Raw genomic sequence first — 18816 nt, 5'->3', positions numbered from 1 at the left:
CCAGAATCCTCACAGTGACCTACCACACAAAAAAGAGGACCAACTTTAAAGTTATCCAGTGCTGTGCACCTACAAGTGACAGCGATGAAGATGAAAAAGAACAGCTTTACAACAGACTCCAGCCCATCCTGGAGAAATGCCCTAAGAGAGACATCAATATATACTGATGGGGGCTTAGTTTGAAAGCGACAAGACCAGGTTCAAATAAGTCATGGGCATCCATGGACTTGGGGACATGAACGAGAATGGAAAAGGCTTGCAGACCTCCGTGCCCTGAGCAGTCTGGTGATAGGTGGCAGTTTATTCCTACACAAAAGAATACAAAAGGCAACGTGGGAGTCACCAGGCCATTCAACAGAGAATCAGCTGTACCATGTCTGCATTGCCAAGAAGTTCAGGAGGTCCCTGCAGCATATGAGAGTGATGAAAGAAGCAGACATTGTGTCAGACCTTCACCTTGTCATGGTCAGGCTAAAGCTAAAGCTGAAGAAAGCATGGATGGAACTGACACAGAAGCGGACTGAATACTCAGTCACTCCAGCAACAAGTTTTCAATCCTGCAAGAACTAGATGGTGACAGAAAAGTTGTAGAAAGTCAGTGAGAAAAGATTTTAACAACTGTGCCATAAGCCTACCAGCAGGTACTGGGTCCCAAGAAACATTAACTTAAAGAATGAATTGCCACCAAGTCTCTCCACAAAATCCAAGAGAAAAAAGACAAGAAAGCTGTAATCAACACCACCTGAACAAGAGCAGAAAAAGTGAAAGCTCAGGGTGAGTACACCAAAACCAACAAGGAAGCAAAGAGAAACTTAAGAGCAGACAAGTGAAGATTCATCAATGATCCTGCAACAGAAGCCCAGGAAGCAGCAAGTTATGGAAACTTGAAATAACTCAAAACATAATGAAGAAAGTCTCTGGCAGATACAGTGAGCTAGAAAGAGCGGTTAAAGACAAAGCTGGGAAGATAATCAAGGGTAACAAATGCCAGCAAAGAAGATGGTTGGAGCTGTTGAAATAGCTTGTTCCACTAGACATACAGGCAGCCAACAAGGACTTGCCAATCGACTGCATCAGACCAACCAAGGAAGAAATATGACAAGCCATCAAACATCTGAGAAATAGGAAGGCAGCAGGACCTGACAACATTCCAGCCGAGGCACTGATGACAGACATTAAAACATCAGTAGGTATGCTCTACTCCATGGTTGGAAGGATCTGGGAAGTGGAAAAGGTACCATCAGCCTTGAAGGAGGAATGTCTCATCAAGATCCCCAAGAAAATTGATCTGAGTAACTGTGCAAAATTCAGAGAGCTAACTCTTCTATCAACCCCAGACAAAGGGCCTAATTTAGATTTCGGCAGAGGAGTTACTCTGGCACTGCGGTGACTGATATCCCGTCACTGAAATATAAACCCCTTTATTTCCTGAGATTTAAATTTTGCTGGATGGGAGATCCATCACCGTTGTGAAGGAGTAACCCATCCTCTGAAATCTAAATCAGGCCCAAAGTGTTCAACAGGGTCATCCTGAACAGAATAGAGGAAGACGTTGCTGTTCAGTTGTGAGACCTGCAGGCTGGCTTTTGCAAAGATAGATCCTGCGTGCACAGACCAGATTGCAAAACTGTGCATCATCATTGAGCAGTCGATGGAATGGAACTCCTCCCTCTTCGTCAGCCTCATCAACTATGAGAAGGCATTCAACACTGTGGACAGAAATACCCTTTGGAAACTCCTCTACCACTATGGCGTGCCAGATATACTCATAAATATCATCAGGAACTCTCACAAGGGAATGACCTGCAACATAGTCCATGGAGGACCACTCACAGAAACCTTCTAAATAAGGACTGGGGTCTGCAATGGGTTGCTTGCGCTCACCTTTTCTCTTCCTGCTTGTCATAAACTGGATCAGGAAGACATCCACAACAAGGAGAAGAAATGGGATCAGGTGGACAGCTTGGATGCAACTCAATGACCCAAACTTTGCAGACAACCTGGACCTACTCTCCTATACCCATCAGCAGATGCCAGAAAAGACTGCCAACCTGGCTGTCAGATCAGCACAACTTGGTCTTAACATCCACAGGAGAAAAGCCAAGATCCTGAAGGCTCACATGGCCGGCACAGCTACAGTCACTCTTGCAGGCGGTGGACTGAAAGAGGTTAAGGCCTTCACCTACCTGGGCAATGTCATAGACAAGCAGGGCATCACTGATGCCAATGCCAAACTAAGAATCAACAAAGCAAGGGTCACCTTCATTCAGCTAAAGAAGATCTGGAACTGCAAGAACCTAAAGCGGCAAACCAAGATAAGGCTTTTTAACATCAATGTAAAATCAGTCCTTCTGTATGGTCAAGAGTGACCACCAACAGAAAAATCCAAACCGTCATCAACACCTGTCTGAGGAAAATCCTCCAACCCAGTTGGCCAAACACCATCAGGAACAATGACCTATGGCTGCCGACTTCCCAAGTCCCTGCCCACGAAGCAATCATTTAAAAAGACTGCAAGCCCTTGTCAAACGGCACCAGGCAAGCCTTGACCTGGAACCATCAAGGGAAAAAGAAAAGAAGAAGGCCAAGAAACACCTGTCGCCAAGTCCTTGAGGCTAACTACAACGAGATGGGCTACACCCAGAGCAGATTGAAAGAAAAGCCCAAGACAGAGATAGCTGGAGAGTCCCAGTTGACGGCCTATATGGCAGGAGGGGTAGTAGGCATAAGTAAGTGTTAGGTGAGCTGATTCACATTTTCCACCATTAGCAGCGTCAAATAGTGCTTCCTTTAATTTTTTGGGGCTATTGGTGAATTTGCTGTTGAGCTGGTACTAATGATTTGCTATTTAGAATTTATCAACTCCAGTAAAACAAGCATTTTTCTCTGCCTCCTACCACCCACGAAGACTGCTGTATCTGTAGGCTGTCTACCATACTCAAAGAGTTAAAGAAAATCTGACTGCAGGTGTGGAGAGGTACTGCATTTCTGAATGATGCAACTACGCATAGATTCAAGAAATGCTCTGAGGATGAGTAATTAAATCCAAATCTAAGATAAGTCAATTTATCTTTATCCCGCTAGAAAAAGTAATTCAGTCTTTATCAATCTAGAAATAGTCATACAGTCTTTGCCAATCTAGAAATAGTCATCCAATCATTATCAATCTAGAAATAATCAGTTTTTGTCCCATTAGAAATAGTTATTCAGCCTTTATCAGTCTAGAAATAGTTTTTCAGGGCCTCATTATGACCTTGGCGGAGGGGATTACTCCGTCCCAAACGTGACGGATATCCCGCCGCAGTATTACAAGTTCCATTATATCCTACGGAACATGTAAAACAGTGGACGTGATATCTGTTACTTTTGAAACGTAATAATCCTCTCCACCATGGTCGTAATCAGGCCCTCCGTCTTTGTCCCTTTAAAAATAGTTATTCTTCTTTGCCCCGGCCAAATTTGAAGATAACCATACTTTGAACCCTCTTTAAAATACATTTTCGATTCTATCTGCAACATGACAAGCATTGTTTTCTTAGCTTGAAGTTGGTCACGTTTCTAAAAGTCTATTTGTCCTCCAACTCCTGGACTTCGGTTGGACTGGTATTTTGGACTGACGTTTCTACAGTTTGTGACTGTGTTCTAACACAGTGGTGAGAAGGGAAATGTTCAGAGGATTGTCATATGAAACACTTTCAAAATAAATGCACCCATGTCTATTAAGGGGTGCTTATTTAGTAAGATGAGTGTGCAGGGAAGCGCTTTTTTAACATTACATAATTATCTTATCTCTCGCGTTTTTATGTATTTTCACAATATTTATTTACAAAATGTGCATTGCATACACTTCTAAGTGAAACATGTCAAGACACAATAAACAATGGACGGTGAGAGCCAGGAAGGAGATGGGGAGAATGATGATAGCAGCCGCACAGGAACAGCGTCTGTGAATCCTTCCTTGAGGTGCCCAGGGACGCAGGCCAGGTTGCGGGGATAGCATAAGCGCATGCGCGGTATGTGCAAGAAGATGGGCTTGATTGAGCTGCTAATGATGACAGGGAGGATTTGATATCTGGACAGAAGTTGTTTCCTGGCTTGGATGGCAAAACACTGCCACATATAGAGGTGAATTTGAAGCAGGGGTGCTCAGATGTTAATTTGAAGAGAAGAGGTTAATATATCTTATGTAAATGAGGGATTCTTGTAGAGGGAGCTGGAGAATGGTGCTTGACAGGTACTTGTGAATGAAGCAAAGGATCTTGAATGTGATCTGCCATCTTGGGCATTGTGTGCTTTATAGTGGAGATTTCGTCCCTTCTTATTTAAAGTATTACTAACCAAACTGCCTGGTTCTGCTCCGTCGGCAGTCTCTCCGGCTGGTATTTTTAGAGGACCGAGTGGAGCGTACTTGCTCAATAAAGCTTACCCTTTTTAATTAGTGCAGCTCAGTGTCGGGTGTGCGTGTTCAGGAGTGGGAGTCGGTAGAAGCCAGACATGGTTACTTACTGCTTTTGTGTCTATATTCTAAGACCCAGATTTCCCAAGGCATTGCACTGTTAGGAGCGACATACTGCTATATATTATCCAATACACAAAGAAAGCATAGTTTCCGTTAGAAAGGCGTCCTTTTCTCAGAGCAATAAGTTATTTGCGCTGCTTTGTATCACTTTGATTGGAAGGGCTGTACTATTACTGGGGAGTTACTTGGGTGGATAAGTCCTAACACCCATAGGTTTTCGTACCACGCCAATCTCCTCAAGTAGCCGGGTCGGCTTTCCATCAAAAGCTGGCGCCTCCCTGACCCCGGTTTTAACAAGGGGCAATGTTGTCGTTTCTCAATGAAAACCCATGCATTACATGTGCTGCAGTACACACCACAGATCCAGTGCAATGTATCCTTCTGGAATGTTTCTACCCATCGGAATTTGTAGTGAAAGTATACAGATTGCACACACTCACCTCTGCACCCTGATGCGCTGCCGTGCTTTGCACAAAGCGGTCTAATTAGAGCTCCAGCCAAGGGACTGACAGTAGCAGCATGGCTCACCTAATAGATGCGGCTCTGAGCTGTGTTCTCCCGTTCTACAATGCAGCGCAGCCTAGAAAGTTTGCTTCCTGCGCAGTGTTGCACGAAAAAGTTGAAAATGCGTCCCTATAATCTGATATGGGAGTGATAGAAACAGAGTACTGAAAACACATCTGGGGAATTGCGGGTGGGATTGCTGCAGTTTTTCTATTGATATATTTGAAATTATGGTCTCTATAAAACCCTAATCACATGTATTGATCTATCCTGGAGAAATACAATGTTTAGGAAGTCTTGTCAATGCAGCAATGTACAAATTCAGGTGATTTGTTAACGCGAATCATTTTATAATCATTAGTAGTTATCTCAAACGTGATCACGGTTACACTGCCACATCACAAAGTACTGGTTTTGCATACAAATATGCAGTTTTTTCGTATTCATGTGCCATGTCTAGCAAGCCATTTATTGGTGTTGTCACTGCAATCTGGTTGAAGGTGGGCATTTCTTACATTTACATAACTTCATACGATATTTCATACATAACATATTTTCAATTGCTGTTCCATACATAAAATATATATTTATAAACTAACCACCAATTTTATTTGGCACGTAACCTAAACCCTACAAAAACTGTGAAAATTAGGATTTGAATGTATAATGTATTTGTACCTCTCATCTTACTGTACATATGTGCACACATTTTCCAATATACAGCTATTTCATCATTTTATGGGTCTAAAACCTATAGCATCACAGTCATATTTTCATTACAACACTGTGGGTGGTGACATACTGTGAACGAAAAAAACTCAAGAGTAGTCCATGATCTTGATGAACAAGCAAACTCTCCAGGAAGATTTTCTGAACAATGGCTGTCCTGCGGCTTTTTCTTCCAGCTGTGCCAGTGGCGTAGTAAGGGTGCCACCGGCCCTAACGCAAGAACGGACAGTGGGCCTCTGGGTAAGGAGTGACAGACAGAATAATTGGGGTGTGGATGGCACGGGCCACAGCGCCACCATACCTGCTGCTGATAGCTCTGCCCTTGAGTTGAGTAGCGTCCATGGAATGGTTTTGTCTCGCAGTTTATTATGTTCCCTGTTTGGAGGTCCTGGGAATTGCTTTGCTCCCGGTACAAGGCATGTTCTTAGGCTTCCGGTTCATCTGATGAGTCGTGTTCTCCTCCATCTTCTTAGTTTCTGGAAGCAGCAATCCATCACTTCATCCCTCGTATCATATATGTGAGCTAGTTCCGCATCAGCTGGCGAATGGAAAGCATATCTTTATGGTCACTTACGTTTTTTATGTTATCCTATATATAACCACATTTTAACCACAACAGTGAAAATATAGGAGGCCCAAGAACACCTTATTAAGGGCAACTGTACTAATAAACACCCAACCACACGAATACTGTTTACTGCCTCTCGGAGTGCATATTGCCATGGTTGTCCAAAAGGAAACAACTTTGCTAACAGTCACAAGGCATCTGTAATGTAATTGTACCTTCTTTCGCCAATTTAGAACCTCTTGCATCCTGGTTTTATGGCTGAATGCCTGTTTTAAATTTAGCGCATATGACGACATATTACGGAATATACCACACATGCCGATGCGCGGAGTGCAACTGGCTGTTCATCACCAATGTTCAGGGCGTGGAGGGGCATCATTACACACCCGAAGCTTTACTCAAGATGCACATGGACCTCCCCTTACTCAACAATGCTCAAAAATAGGATAGTACGTTCTGGGTATCCGATTGATGCTGTACAAGGCACGTTACTGAGGATAAACTCGGCCCAGTAAAAATGTATTTGGGTTCAATGCCGCAAAGAACACACATTCACACACTTATAATAGTGCAACAGACATACTGAATACAATTCCATAGAAAACCTAACCGGCAAAGCACTGCCTACTCCTGCAATGATTCCGTCTTGCCATCGCCTTGCAGGGAAACTATTTGTAATTAGAATGACAAGACCTTCTTACTGTGGTCTTACCGACCAGATTGAACTGCTCGTGTCCCTTCTGTGACTAAATATCTTTATAAGCCCTCGCATAAAACAAGGACGCGGCTCCAGAGAGAGGAACATACTATTTACTACCATTGCTGGGGTCGGGGTGGGGGTGCTGACCCATCTTGACGTCTCACCAGTTGTGAGCCCTGGGCTCTCTCAGCATGCAGCAATGCTCATATATCTCCCACTTTCGGGGCATGGGCATATATGTGATAGACACCCTCTGCCAACACCATAAGTTACAAGTACTGTTGGCATTTGATTAAGACTCAAAATGGTGAAAGAAACTTCTAGCTATTTTCAATCAGATGACAGCTTCATTTTGTTTAAATAGCTTTTGTGTAGGTTTGGTTTGTACATTACTGGAAAATCCAAGTAATAATGAAACAAATTAGTGTCTGGTGAACAAAACTCAAGACCTGCCAACTTCAAAAACAATTTCTTAGTGTTAGGAGGATGTACTGCATTAGCGGAAGCGCGGCTTGATTCCAAAAGCGCCTGAGAGGTGCTTCAGCCCCCATCGCCCCAACGCCCCCTCCAAAAGAGAACAACAGATTACTGAGGCTGCCGACGACGACCGGGGATGTTTTCACGGCCCCTAAAGGACATTGGCTGCTAAGAGCGTCTAAGACCAGGCTGAGAACGAACCACTATTGGGGTTACCAGCGTGCTTCCCCAGCCACAGTATGGTTTCCGCTCCTCATCCTGTGAAGGGCCCCGATATCCTGAGATGCACGGTAATACCACTCGAGCTGGCAGATCCGAAACACTTCATTCATTTTCTATTGTTTGTTTCGTTTTTTATTGTACAAACACATACGTTTATGGATAATACAATACATATTTTATCTCCCTTCGTTTTTACATTTTTAAATGAGTCTTGTAATAGTGGAGGATTCTTACCTCAAAGGCCCCCATCGCCTCAGTTTTCTTTTGTACCTACGTTTTTGGGTATGTCTAGATGATGCTCAGCATGCAGGGTGTACTGTATATGAGAATGTACTGAGACACATTGACCCTTTGAGAAGGTACAGATTGTCCCTAATCATTGATCCGAGTCTGTCCCTCTTCCTCACAGTGGGCCCTAGTCTCCGAAATCTGAGACCAAGGTCAGAGCCAGCATTAGGGCGTGAGACTGGTGCAGTGAAGCCTGGCGATGACTTGGGGGGACGCGCTGTGTTTTAAAAAACGTATAGGTTTAGAAGATGTGCTGAGCGTTTTTTCTGTGTCCAGCAGTTTTCAGGCAACAAAAAAATGTCAAGATAACTGGTGAGTAATTTTTATTCTGGTGAGAGATCGGAGTTGTGTCTACTGGGGTTTTGACTCATCCTAAAGTAGTGCAGATGTTTAGGGGCATATTTATACTCCGTTTGCGCCGGAATTGCGTCGTTTTTTTTGACGCAATTCTGACGCAAAACTAACTCCATATTTATACTTTGGCGTTAGACGCGTCTAGCGCCAAAGTCCATGGAGTTTGCGTAATTTTTTTGCGTGGACACCTACTTTGCGTTAATGAGATGCAAGGTAGGCGTTCAGGTCTAAAAAATGTACTCCGAGGCATGTGCGTCGTATTTATATTCCCGGGCAAAATTCACGCCCGGGAGTGGGCGGGTCAAAAAAAATGACGTACGGCCGCTTTTGCGCCGTTTTTTAGCACCTGCAAAAGGCAGGCGTTAAGGGACCTGTGGGCTCTGAAGGAGCCCAGAGGTGCCCTCCCATGCCCCCAGGGACACCCCCTGTCACCCTTGCCCACCCCAGGAGGACACCCAAGGCTGGAGGGACCCATCCCAGGGACATTAAGGTAAGTTCAGGTAAGTAATTTCTTTTTTTTTTTTGTGGCATAGGGGGGCCTGATTTGTGCCCCCCTACATGCCACTATGCCCAATGACCATGCCCAGGGGACAGAAGTCCCCTGGGCATGGCCATTGGGCAAGGGGGCATGACTCCTGTCTTTGCTAAGACAGGAGTCATTTCAATGGGGGTTGGGAGTGAAAAAAAATGACGCAAATCGGGTTGAGGCGAAAAATTTGCCTCAGCCTGACTTGCCCCATTTTTTGACGCCCAAACTCCATTTTCCCCTACGCTGGCGCTGCCTGGTGTACGTCGTTTTTTTCCACGCACACCAGGCAGCGCCGGCGGCTAACGCCGGCTAAAGTCATTGATTAAATACGGCGCCCGCATGGCGCTTCAGAATGGCGTTAGCCGGCGCAAATTTTTTTGACGCAAAACTGCGTTAGCGCAGTTCTGCGTCAAAAAGTATAAATATGGCCCTTAATGTGCCTTCTGCAAAGAACGTGTATCGTGCAGATCACATAACTGAGTGTGAGTGAAATATGAGTAGCACTCTAAAGAAATTAAATGCATCTCATAGAGGTGCCATGGAGAGAGTGAGGGGCACTGTTGGAGGGTGTTAATGAGGGAGTTAGTGGAGAAGGGGGTAATTGGCGAGCGCCAAAAAAACCCTGGGCGCCACCAGCTCTAAAGCCGGCTTTGATCAAGGTTTTAGCATGTTGAAAATATGCTGCTGTCAGAGTTTTACCCGGAAAAGCACCAGGCGATGGTGAAAGCAAGGCTCCCTCAGAGCGATTCACATACCAACTGTGCTTCATGTGCCAGTGATTGCCAGTGGGTGGCATCGACACTCATTTTTAGTGGCTGGGACTTACTTTTCATAATCTGACATGGACCAGAGCGAAAGAGAGAAAGGCAGAAAAGGGAGAAAGAAGAAAGAAACAGACAAAAGGAGAAAGCAGGAATGAAAAAGAACCCACACGAGTTACATTGACACGAAGCATATGATGGTGGAAGAAGGAGTAACCAGATGGAGTTAAGACTGGTTAGTTAGGTATTTGGAAACAGCAGCATTTGGCATTGCTGGCAAAATACTCCAAATACCGCTGAAGTCGGGTCGGGCCTTCTGTCTGTGTGTGAGGCTGTTAGACTTAACAAGTGTGGGGTTTGTGCCAGTGCTTAATTTGTAAATAAAAAGGTGCCGGTGCCCAAATCCCTCCTCTTAAACATGCGGCGGCTGCAATTACATGTGCAAACACAGAATACTGAGGCAGCGTAATCACAAGCCATATCGGACCTATTTACAGCCCCTCCCGCCCCTTCAGCTCACACCTGCAACTTTCTGCTTTCCCTCATTGTGACGCTTTTTCGTTTTTCTCTTCCTCCGTCTTTCCCAAATTTGTCTTTTGCTCGCAGCAAATGCTTGAGGCAGAAGACTAAGCGCCGGCCCTCAAAAATAATTGCCGGTGCTCAGCACCGGAAACAACAAGCACAAATTAAGCACTGGTTTGTGCCTGCACACGCTGTGGTGAAATAGAGCCAGTACGGTCTGGAATCAGGAAAACTGGTAGAATAAATGCGTGTTATCCATAGATATTACAAAATAAGAGAGGTATGATAATAATGAATATTAAACTAAGGTGATACATTGGCCAGATAAAGGACCCTCTCATGGTATTTATGTGCCATACATACTGTACATTCTTCGTGCACTCCTTTGATTGCCAGTCTGCACATGAAAAATGATCGTGACTTCTGTACCTACATATACACTTAATGCACATAGGGTGACCACTCGTCCGTAAATTTCACAGACTACCCGTAATTTCGCCCTGCCGTCCGTTGTCAGTGATGAAAGGTTTAACGGACAGCATTTGTCCATAATTTTAGCTTTTCACCAAAAGGACAATGGACGGCTGGCGAAATTTCGGGCAGATCAGTTTCCCCAGCTCGCAAATGTGCACAACTGATAAATCTCCAAATGCAAAGGGGCTTGAAAACCTGCATTGACTTTAATCAGGGAGTTACTTGAAGCTTTCTGATGGCAAAGATATTTACTTTTAGAGAGGTACTGTAATGGTGTTCCAAGTTGAGCTGTGGAGTGTGTGGTTTTAATGGAGTGTTATAAAAAATGTTAGTTCTAGGTATAAACTGTATATTATTCAAATCTGTATTTGAGAAGCACTTTTTTTTTATTTAACTGAAATGTATTTGCGCATTTTGTAGCAGCCTATATTGTGATGTCATTGTATTTGTATAGCGCTTACTACCCCTGCAAGGCATCAAATGCATGCCAAAAATAAGGACTTACAAATCACAGTTCTTTCAGGGATCTCTGTACATCATAGTACTAACAAACATTGGCAAAGCCAATAGGTCTCGCCTACGCAAGAGTTATTGGCTTTGCCAACGTGTTTTAGCCATGTTATACATAAGAGTGGCTACTGTTCATGGATAAAAGTTAGTGGTATAGTGGTGTGTGTAGAGTGGCACAGGAGCAGTGGCGTAGAGCCCAGTGGTGCAGAGTACGGTGCAGTGGGGTACAGTGCAGTTGTTTAGAGTGCATTGGCATAGAATGCACTGACTTAGGGTGCAGTGGCGTGGGGCAGAGTAGAGTGGAATAGAGTTCAGTGGAATAGAGTGGCATACAATAGAGTGGCAGAGAGTGCAGTAGTATAGAGTGGTGCAGTGGCAGAGAGTGCAGTGGTGCAGAGTGGAGTAGTGTAGAGTGGTGTAGTGCAGTGTAGATTATAGTGCTGTAGAGTGCAGTTGCATAGAGTGGTGTGATGCAGAGTGGCATAGAGTGCCGAGGCATAGAGTGCAGTGGCATAGAATGCAGTATTACAGAGTAGATTGGTGTACAGTACAATGGCGGAGAGTGCAGTGTTGCAGAGTAGAGCGTCAGTGCAGTGATGTAGAGTGGCACAGAGAGCAGTGGCGTAGAGTACAGTGGTGCAGAGTAGATGGCAGTGGTGTACAGTGCAGTTGTTTGGAGTGCGTAGGCGCAGAGTGCAGTGGAATGGGGTAGAGTAGCATAGAGTGCAGTGAAGTAGAGTGGCATACAAAAGAGTGACAGAGTGCAGTAATGCAGAGTGGTGCAGTCTCAAAGAGTGCACAGTAGACTCATGTGGCATAGAGTGCAGTGGCGTAGAGTGGTGCAGAGTGGAATATTGTAGAGTGGTGCAGTGCAGAGTAGTGTATAGTGCCTAGAGTGCAGTGGCATAGAGTGCAGTGATGCACAGTGAAGTGGCATAGAGTGCAGTGGCATAGAATGCAGTATTACAGAGTAGAGTGGTGTAGAGTGCAGTGGTGAAGAGTAGAGTCAGTGCAGTGGTGTAGAGTGGTACAGCAAACAGTGGCATAGAATACAGTGGTGTAGAGTAAAGGGCAGTGACATTCAGTGCAGTTGTTTAGAGTGCATTTGTGTAGAGTGCAGTGGCATAGAGTTGCATGGGGCAGAGTACAGTGGCATAGAGTGCATTGGAATAGAGTGTATTGGTGTAGAATGTCGTAGTACAGAGTAGATTGGTGTAGAGTATAGTGGCGGCCAGTGCAGTGTTGCAGCGTGGAGTGTCAGTGTGCAGTGGCATAGAGTGCATCAAACTAGAGTGCAGTGGTCAGTGTGGCGTAGAGTGCAGTGGCATAGAATAGATTGTTGCAGAGTAGAGTACAGTTGCATAGAGTTGAGAGGTGCAGGGTAGAGTGCAGTGGCATGGAATGCAGTGGCACAGAATGCAGTGGCGTAAAGTAGATTGTTTCACAGTAGAGTGAAGTCGCTTAGAGTGGAGAGGTGCAGGGTAGAGTGGAGTTGCGTAGAATGGCATAGAATGTGATGGCATAGAGGAAAGTGGTGTAGAGTGTCGTGGCATAGAGTGCAGAGGTGCAGAGTAGATTAGAGTGACGTACAGTGTATTGATGTAGAGCGCAGGGGCATAGAGTTGCGTGTTACAAAGTAAAGTGCACTAGCATAGATTGTATTAGCTTAGAGTGCAGTGGCATACAGTGCAGTGTGGCAGAGTGGCATAGAGTGGTGTTGTGCGGACTAGATTGGTGTTACCTAGACTAGAGTGGCATAGCTTGCAGAGGCGCAGAGCACAGCGGTGTAGGGAGGCATAAAGTGCATTGGCATAGAGTAGAGTGGTAAAAAGAAGAGAGGCATAGTATGAAGTAGCATAGAGTGCAGTGGCATAATGTGGAGTGGTTCAGAATGGAGAAGAGTGCAGTGCAGTGGCATGGAGTGGTGTAAAGTGGAGTGATGCAGAGTAGGGTGCAGTGGTGTGGAGTGGTGCAGAGAAGAGCAGAGTGGAAGATGCATGGTGTGGTAACACACTGCCATTACAGACAACACATTTTTGATTGAAATGACCATTACATTTGCTCAGACATACAGTTTTTCAAACCAAACTATACTGTGCACAGACGGTGATGTGTGGAAATTGCATCACTTAATGCAATGATTTGTTTTAATCATATAAAGGTATTTGTTTCCAGCACAGTTCAGAATTAACAAAAATGTGCTTCATTTGTACTCCAATTCTGATATATTCTGAAATTTATTTAAATGTTGTCATGTGATAGAAAAAACTCCTTCCTAACCCCAGTATCCAGCAAGATTGTCGCATAAATCCTTTCACTTTGAAGTCAGAGAAAGAAAAGTAAACAGTAAGTTCCCACCGAAGACAGAGCCTGACATTTGACTTTGTTCTTTGAATGCACAGCAAATGTGATGAGATAAGAACAAGATTTACAGACCTGTTTACAGAAAGGGAGCACTTGGAAGGGTACTGTAAATAAGGGTTGAGCAAGGGAAGGGACGAACTCAAGCTGCATTGCCTAAAACAAATAAAGCCAGAAAATAGAAAGCAATGAAATGTGAGTTACAAACCACAAGGTCAATGGCAAGCAATGGGTGGAATGCATTCCCAAGGAACCTCTATGAATGTACTTAAAGTGACAGCCGTGGGATACTTTGTGGGGAAAGTCCAGTATTTTAGTCCAGTCCGTATCTTGCAGAGGTTTGGCCACATCAATCACCCAGGTACTATGACGAGAAGACCTGCAGTGGTTTCCATGTTGCAGGAAAGATCTGTACACCCATTCTATCAGTTTACCACTGGTTCCTATAGTGTAGAGCTTCTGGCACACCTCTTTTAGGTTTAGTGCTAGGTGGCAGACATGAAATAGGGCATTTAATGATTATGTAAAGTGGTTATAAATAAGGAGTGGACCGGGGTGAAGATGGTAGTCTGCCACAAGGGTTTGGAAATTTAGTAGCTCGCTGTCCAGAAACAAATCCTCCAATTTTAAGACACTTGCAGCATGCCACTGATGGAGTTGCTCTGAGCACAGCCGTCCTGTGCGAGTGGAAGGCTTAGCAAAAATAGTGGAGGACCACAGGGTTCTTTGTGTCAGTGAGTTTACAGGTTCTAGCAAGGCAAGAGAAAGCTGTGCATGATAACCCCGGATTGTGATCCTTAGAATGGTCAGTAGGAAACAATGAGCAGTGCAGTAAGCCCTCCTGAAAGGTCTTTACTGATAAACCTCATCTCAAGCAGGGAGTTGGGCAGAAAGCCAGCGAGAGACCCATTGGACCTGTGCAGCTGAGAAATAGCATTCTAAGCCCAGAAGACCTAATACACCCACATTCACGGGTAGCTTTACAGTGGAAAGAGCTATCCGACGGCGCTGCAGTGACCAAATCAGATGTGTGGCATGTCTGAAGAAAGAATGAAGGAGGTAGAAGGTTTGCAAAATTATACTATCATTGGGGTAGCACACCATCTTCACCAGTGCCACGTGGCCCACTACAGAAAGCAGAAGAGAAGTCCAAAAATCAAACTGGGTTTGGAGGGACCGTGACGCTCTGCAGAGATTTCCATCCTGCAAATCAGTGGAAGAATTGGTAGATATTAATCACTAGGTATCAAAAGGTAAATGGTTCCCAGTTCAATCTGAGATCTAATTGTATATACAGGGCAAAACAGTGCCTATGTTAAAGAAACACATCTTACATTTTTACTTTTTGTTTATGCAAATATTTTGAAGATTCTATGTATATGTACTTGACACTTAGGGATAACCCAGATCACTAGTTTGGCTTTTGCTCAATTTCAAAACCATTTAAAGACATGGACAAGGCGGGCAATTGCCTTGCACAACCTTGCAAGGGGTCTGGCCCCTGTTCACCCTTCACAAGCACACACAGCAGGCCATTGCACCAGAAGAGTTTGCCAAGGTGGATGAGTGTTGCTTGTTCAACCACTTAACAGTGCCTCTTCTGTTTCTCTCCTGTGTGCAGAGACGACTCCCCAGGTACCCAATACCTTCCGATAGTCTTGGTGGATTCATCTTGTCTGATTTTAGGAATTTTGTTTTTCTCTTCCTTATTTATCCAGTTCTTAGCAACAACCCTTTGAATCACTTGCTGTGGATCTCCCATTTGATCTCAATTTCATCCTCTTCTTTTATTATCTTTGATTGGTAGTCAGGGCTCCCATTTCTGAGATAAATGTCCCAGACATACACTCTAGTGCTGTGAGACTACAGACAAGTTGTGGGTACATCACATACTGACATAAGGTGTGAGACTGTCACCTACACCATCTGCCCTGCCTCATTAAAAAAAAATTGGTGGAAAGTCCATGGGCAGTCGGGGTGAGCCAGATGTTTTTGTTCAATTTGTTTAAATTAGCATAAGGTTAATTACCTTAATGCTTCCCAAACTGTTTGCCAGGGGTTTTAAAATGTTCCGAAACATAATCAAAATGCTGCTGTTTGTTTCTCCTCATGAAAGATTGGGTAGATTTGGGTAGGAGTGATGGCCTTGACACAGTGCTGAAGGGCATTAATTTACTACTGAACAAGGAGGTAAGGTGACACCTCAATGTAGCATACCAGGAGGCAATCACAAAAAGACCACAGTGAATAAATAGCGCTAGGTTAAAAAAGAGTAAATAAATGCACTGACAACATAGTGAGACATGGTCTCTCTTGGGTGTGTCTGTAAAACTGACATTTGTTTTTTATTTTTTGTCCTGATCTTTGACCCTTTGTCTTGAATTTTTGTCCTGAACTTTGACCCTTTGTCCTGACTTTTTTACAGTCCCGTTCAGAATTTGCCTCAATGCCAGGTGGTCACCCTAAATGCACAAACATTCTGTTAAGGTGAATTTACAGTGAACACGTTCATTGATCAGAAAGACTCGTTATTTTGCAGACGTTGCATACACCACTGCTAGAAGTCTCAGCTGATTCAGAGAAGTCAGTGTCTGAAAGAGATAAAGTGCATCAGGAGCCGTTTCATTTGCCAGTCGGCGAGGAATACTAACCCCTTATATCCAGGTCTACTAAATCCCTCTGTTGGAGCAAAGTAAAATACGACATGATATTTACTTTCCAGCACAAAAGGTGTTTTGGGTGGGAAAGACACCCCTTTTCAGTGCAAAAAACACTTTCCGCTGCTTTACATCAAGTGGGCGCTATGAGGGTGGATCAGTGCAAACACTGATAGATGTTGATGCAATGCCTAATCTACTACTAGTTTAACCACACGGGGGGGGGGGGGGGGGGTTTGCAGTAAAATGAATACCTGATTGAAGCAGGCATAAACAAGAGGAAATATGCTGATGTCTGAAGAACGGACGTATTGCATGTATGCTGCAGCGCATAGAACACAACCAGTGTGTTTGTCTAGATTTAGGAGTGTGTGCTGCAGGGGTATATGCTTCCATAATGAATCCGGTGCTAGACGGCGCACACAGACTCTGCCTCATTGTGTGAAGCTGTGTGTGGTGCAAAGCAGCCTTCACAGACCACACAGGGGATAACAGCAGGACTATGCGTTGTTTCCTCCCTTGCACATCGCTGTGCAGAAAACCTGGGCCCCGCGCTGCGTTTCATGAAAACTAAGTAAAGCTGGACCTCCGTTTTGCCTCTTATTGGTATTTTTATAGTTCTTTCTATACTTCTGGCGAGGCCCAAAACGTCAGCATTACATACCTGAAATGTAGGTTTCCCACCAATAATTGTTCTAAAATTGTGATGCCCTTACTCTGTGTTGTTAATTTATCTCTGTTTTCATCAGTCAGTAAAGCCAGTGATTTAAATGAGCTATTTTTTGCCGGGCCTCTGGTTACAACATGTATTGTGTATTTATAGCTATAATCTGATTTACTGGCCGTCAATACTTTTTAAAGGGTAGTACTGCCATTTACCTGCAGGACTACGAAGACATTCAGAATAAACACCTTTAACACTGATTTACATTTGAAAAATGAGTGGTTGCAATTAGTGTGCTTTACTGTACACTAATTAATATTTTGGTGCTAGTGACTTGAATGGGTGTGTAAGGCACGAGGGCATAATTGACATGGGGTCACAGGTCACAGCTTTTACCCTAGATCAAATGCGCTTTCAGTGTTGCAGGCCACAGAGTTGATTATCTATGACATCCCTTGGATGGCGGCTTTGGGGCACTTCATAGCAGAAGCAACGCAGTGCCTTGCTAGGCCAGCCTCTTAGCCCTAAATCTTGATTTCTTTTGGTTTATTCGATTCTGTGATTTGATGTAGGGAACCCAGAATGACTAAGCGATCCTCTGCGACCCTTGCACACCATATTTAATCCCGAGGTCCTGTATCTCCAGCTGTTCCCTCTCCGCTTCCCCATGAAATACTTCGCCCTCACACACAGTTTTATGTGCCAGTCTCCTTTCTCTTGCATTTGCAGCAGAATACTTTCTAGCCACCACTGGGTTACTCTTTGTCACATTGCCCCATATTAAGTTGGTAACCCTCCTGATCAAGCATGTGACGCTACTCACCCTCTATTAGTTTGATCCGGAAGTAGGCAATGAGCAGCAGCAACAGAAGGGTGACTGGGAGAAAAATGCCACCAAAGAGAAACCAGCCAGGCAGCTCCCGAACAAAGACGTTTAATATATATCCCATGGCTTGGGCGGTCAGAGTCCCCAGAAAAAGCCGTGCTACCGACCCACTGCCTCGCTCCTTCTGCTCTGGGTGTTCGCTTCTCAGTCTGTCCTTGTGTTGGACTCCCTACAGATACTAACAACATTGTTTTGGACTTTGCTTTGTTTGAGCTTACCCGTGATTTGTGAGAGGATTACAGTCTGGTTATAAAATAACTAATTACCTGGCTCTAATCTTGCTCTTATGACCTTGCTCGAATTTCTCGTGCCTTATTTTCTATGTGCTAACATTTACTTTTTTCAACAAAAAATGTTTAAACGTTTTCATGATCTTATAGTGAGATATACGATATATAAAATACAACAATTTAATACCACTTTAAAAAGGAAATACCATTATTTTTAAATGTTTCCACACACTCATCCATTCACTGGACAATTGATCATCTCCATAGCAGCTTTTAGAGTTGTAATACCATACCACATGTAATATGCTCAATAGTCTGTACACCGGTATAGCCGAAATTACAGATTCTTTCGTCCCAGGCTATATTCTGCCGTGCATCCGTTACAGATTTTAGCGGCAAACATTTCAGCATGCATAGCAATATACACCTACACACCCTATGCTCCAAGTTCCAATTTAAATATGCCTGCAGTGTAGCTGCCTGGCAGAACTGAATTACACAATGGAAGCGAGGTTTTGTTTCTCATAAATCCATATCATGCACCATTGAAGACATGTCCATATTGTGCTTTAAAACATTTTTAAGGTGAACATAGCTTATATTTTGCATGTTTAGTTTAGTCAGAGAACAGTGCTGCAATGCACATAAAACATTAGGTAGAAATGAGCGAGACTGCAGTGGGAAGGAGAAATTCCATAGCTATAAGACTCCTTAAAGAGTTTCCTTTGGTTTGTAAAATACCATGATACCATCTTAAACAAGCAGCTGAGCCTTTAAAAAAAACAAAAACAATGTTATTGGTTTTTGAAGGTACAGCAAAGCACACCACATGGTAAGAGAAATAGATCGACAAAGATCATG

This window comes from Pleurodeles waltl, chromosome 5 (genome assembly GCF_031143425.1).
Source record: "Pleurodeles waltl isolate 20211129_DDA chromosome 5, aPleWal1.hap1.20221129, whole genome shotgun sequence".
Classification (NCBI taxonomy): domain Eukaryota; kingdom Metazoa; phylum Chordata; class Amphibia; order Caudata; family Salamandridae; genus Pleurodeles; species Pleurodeles waltl.
This window is presented reverse-complemented; position numbering follows the sequence as displayed.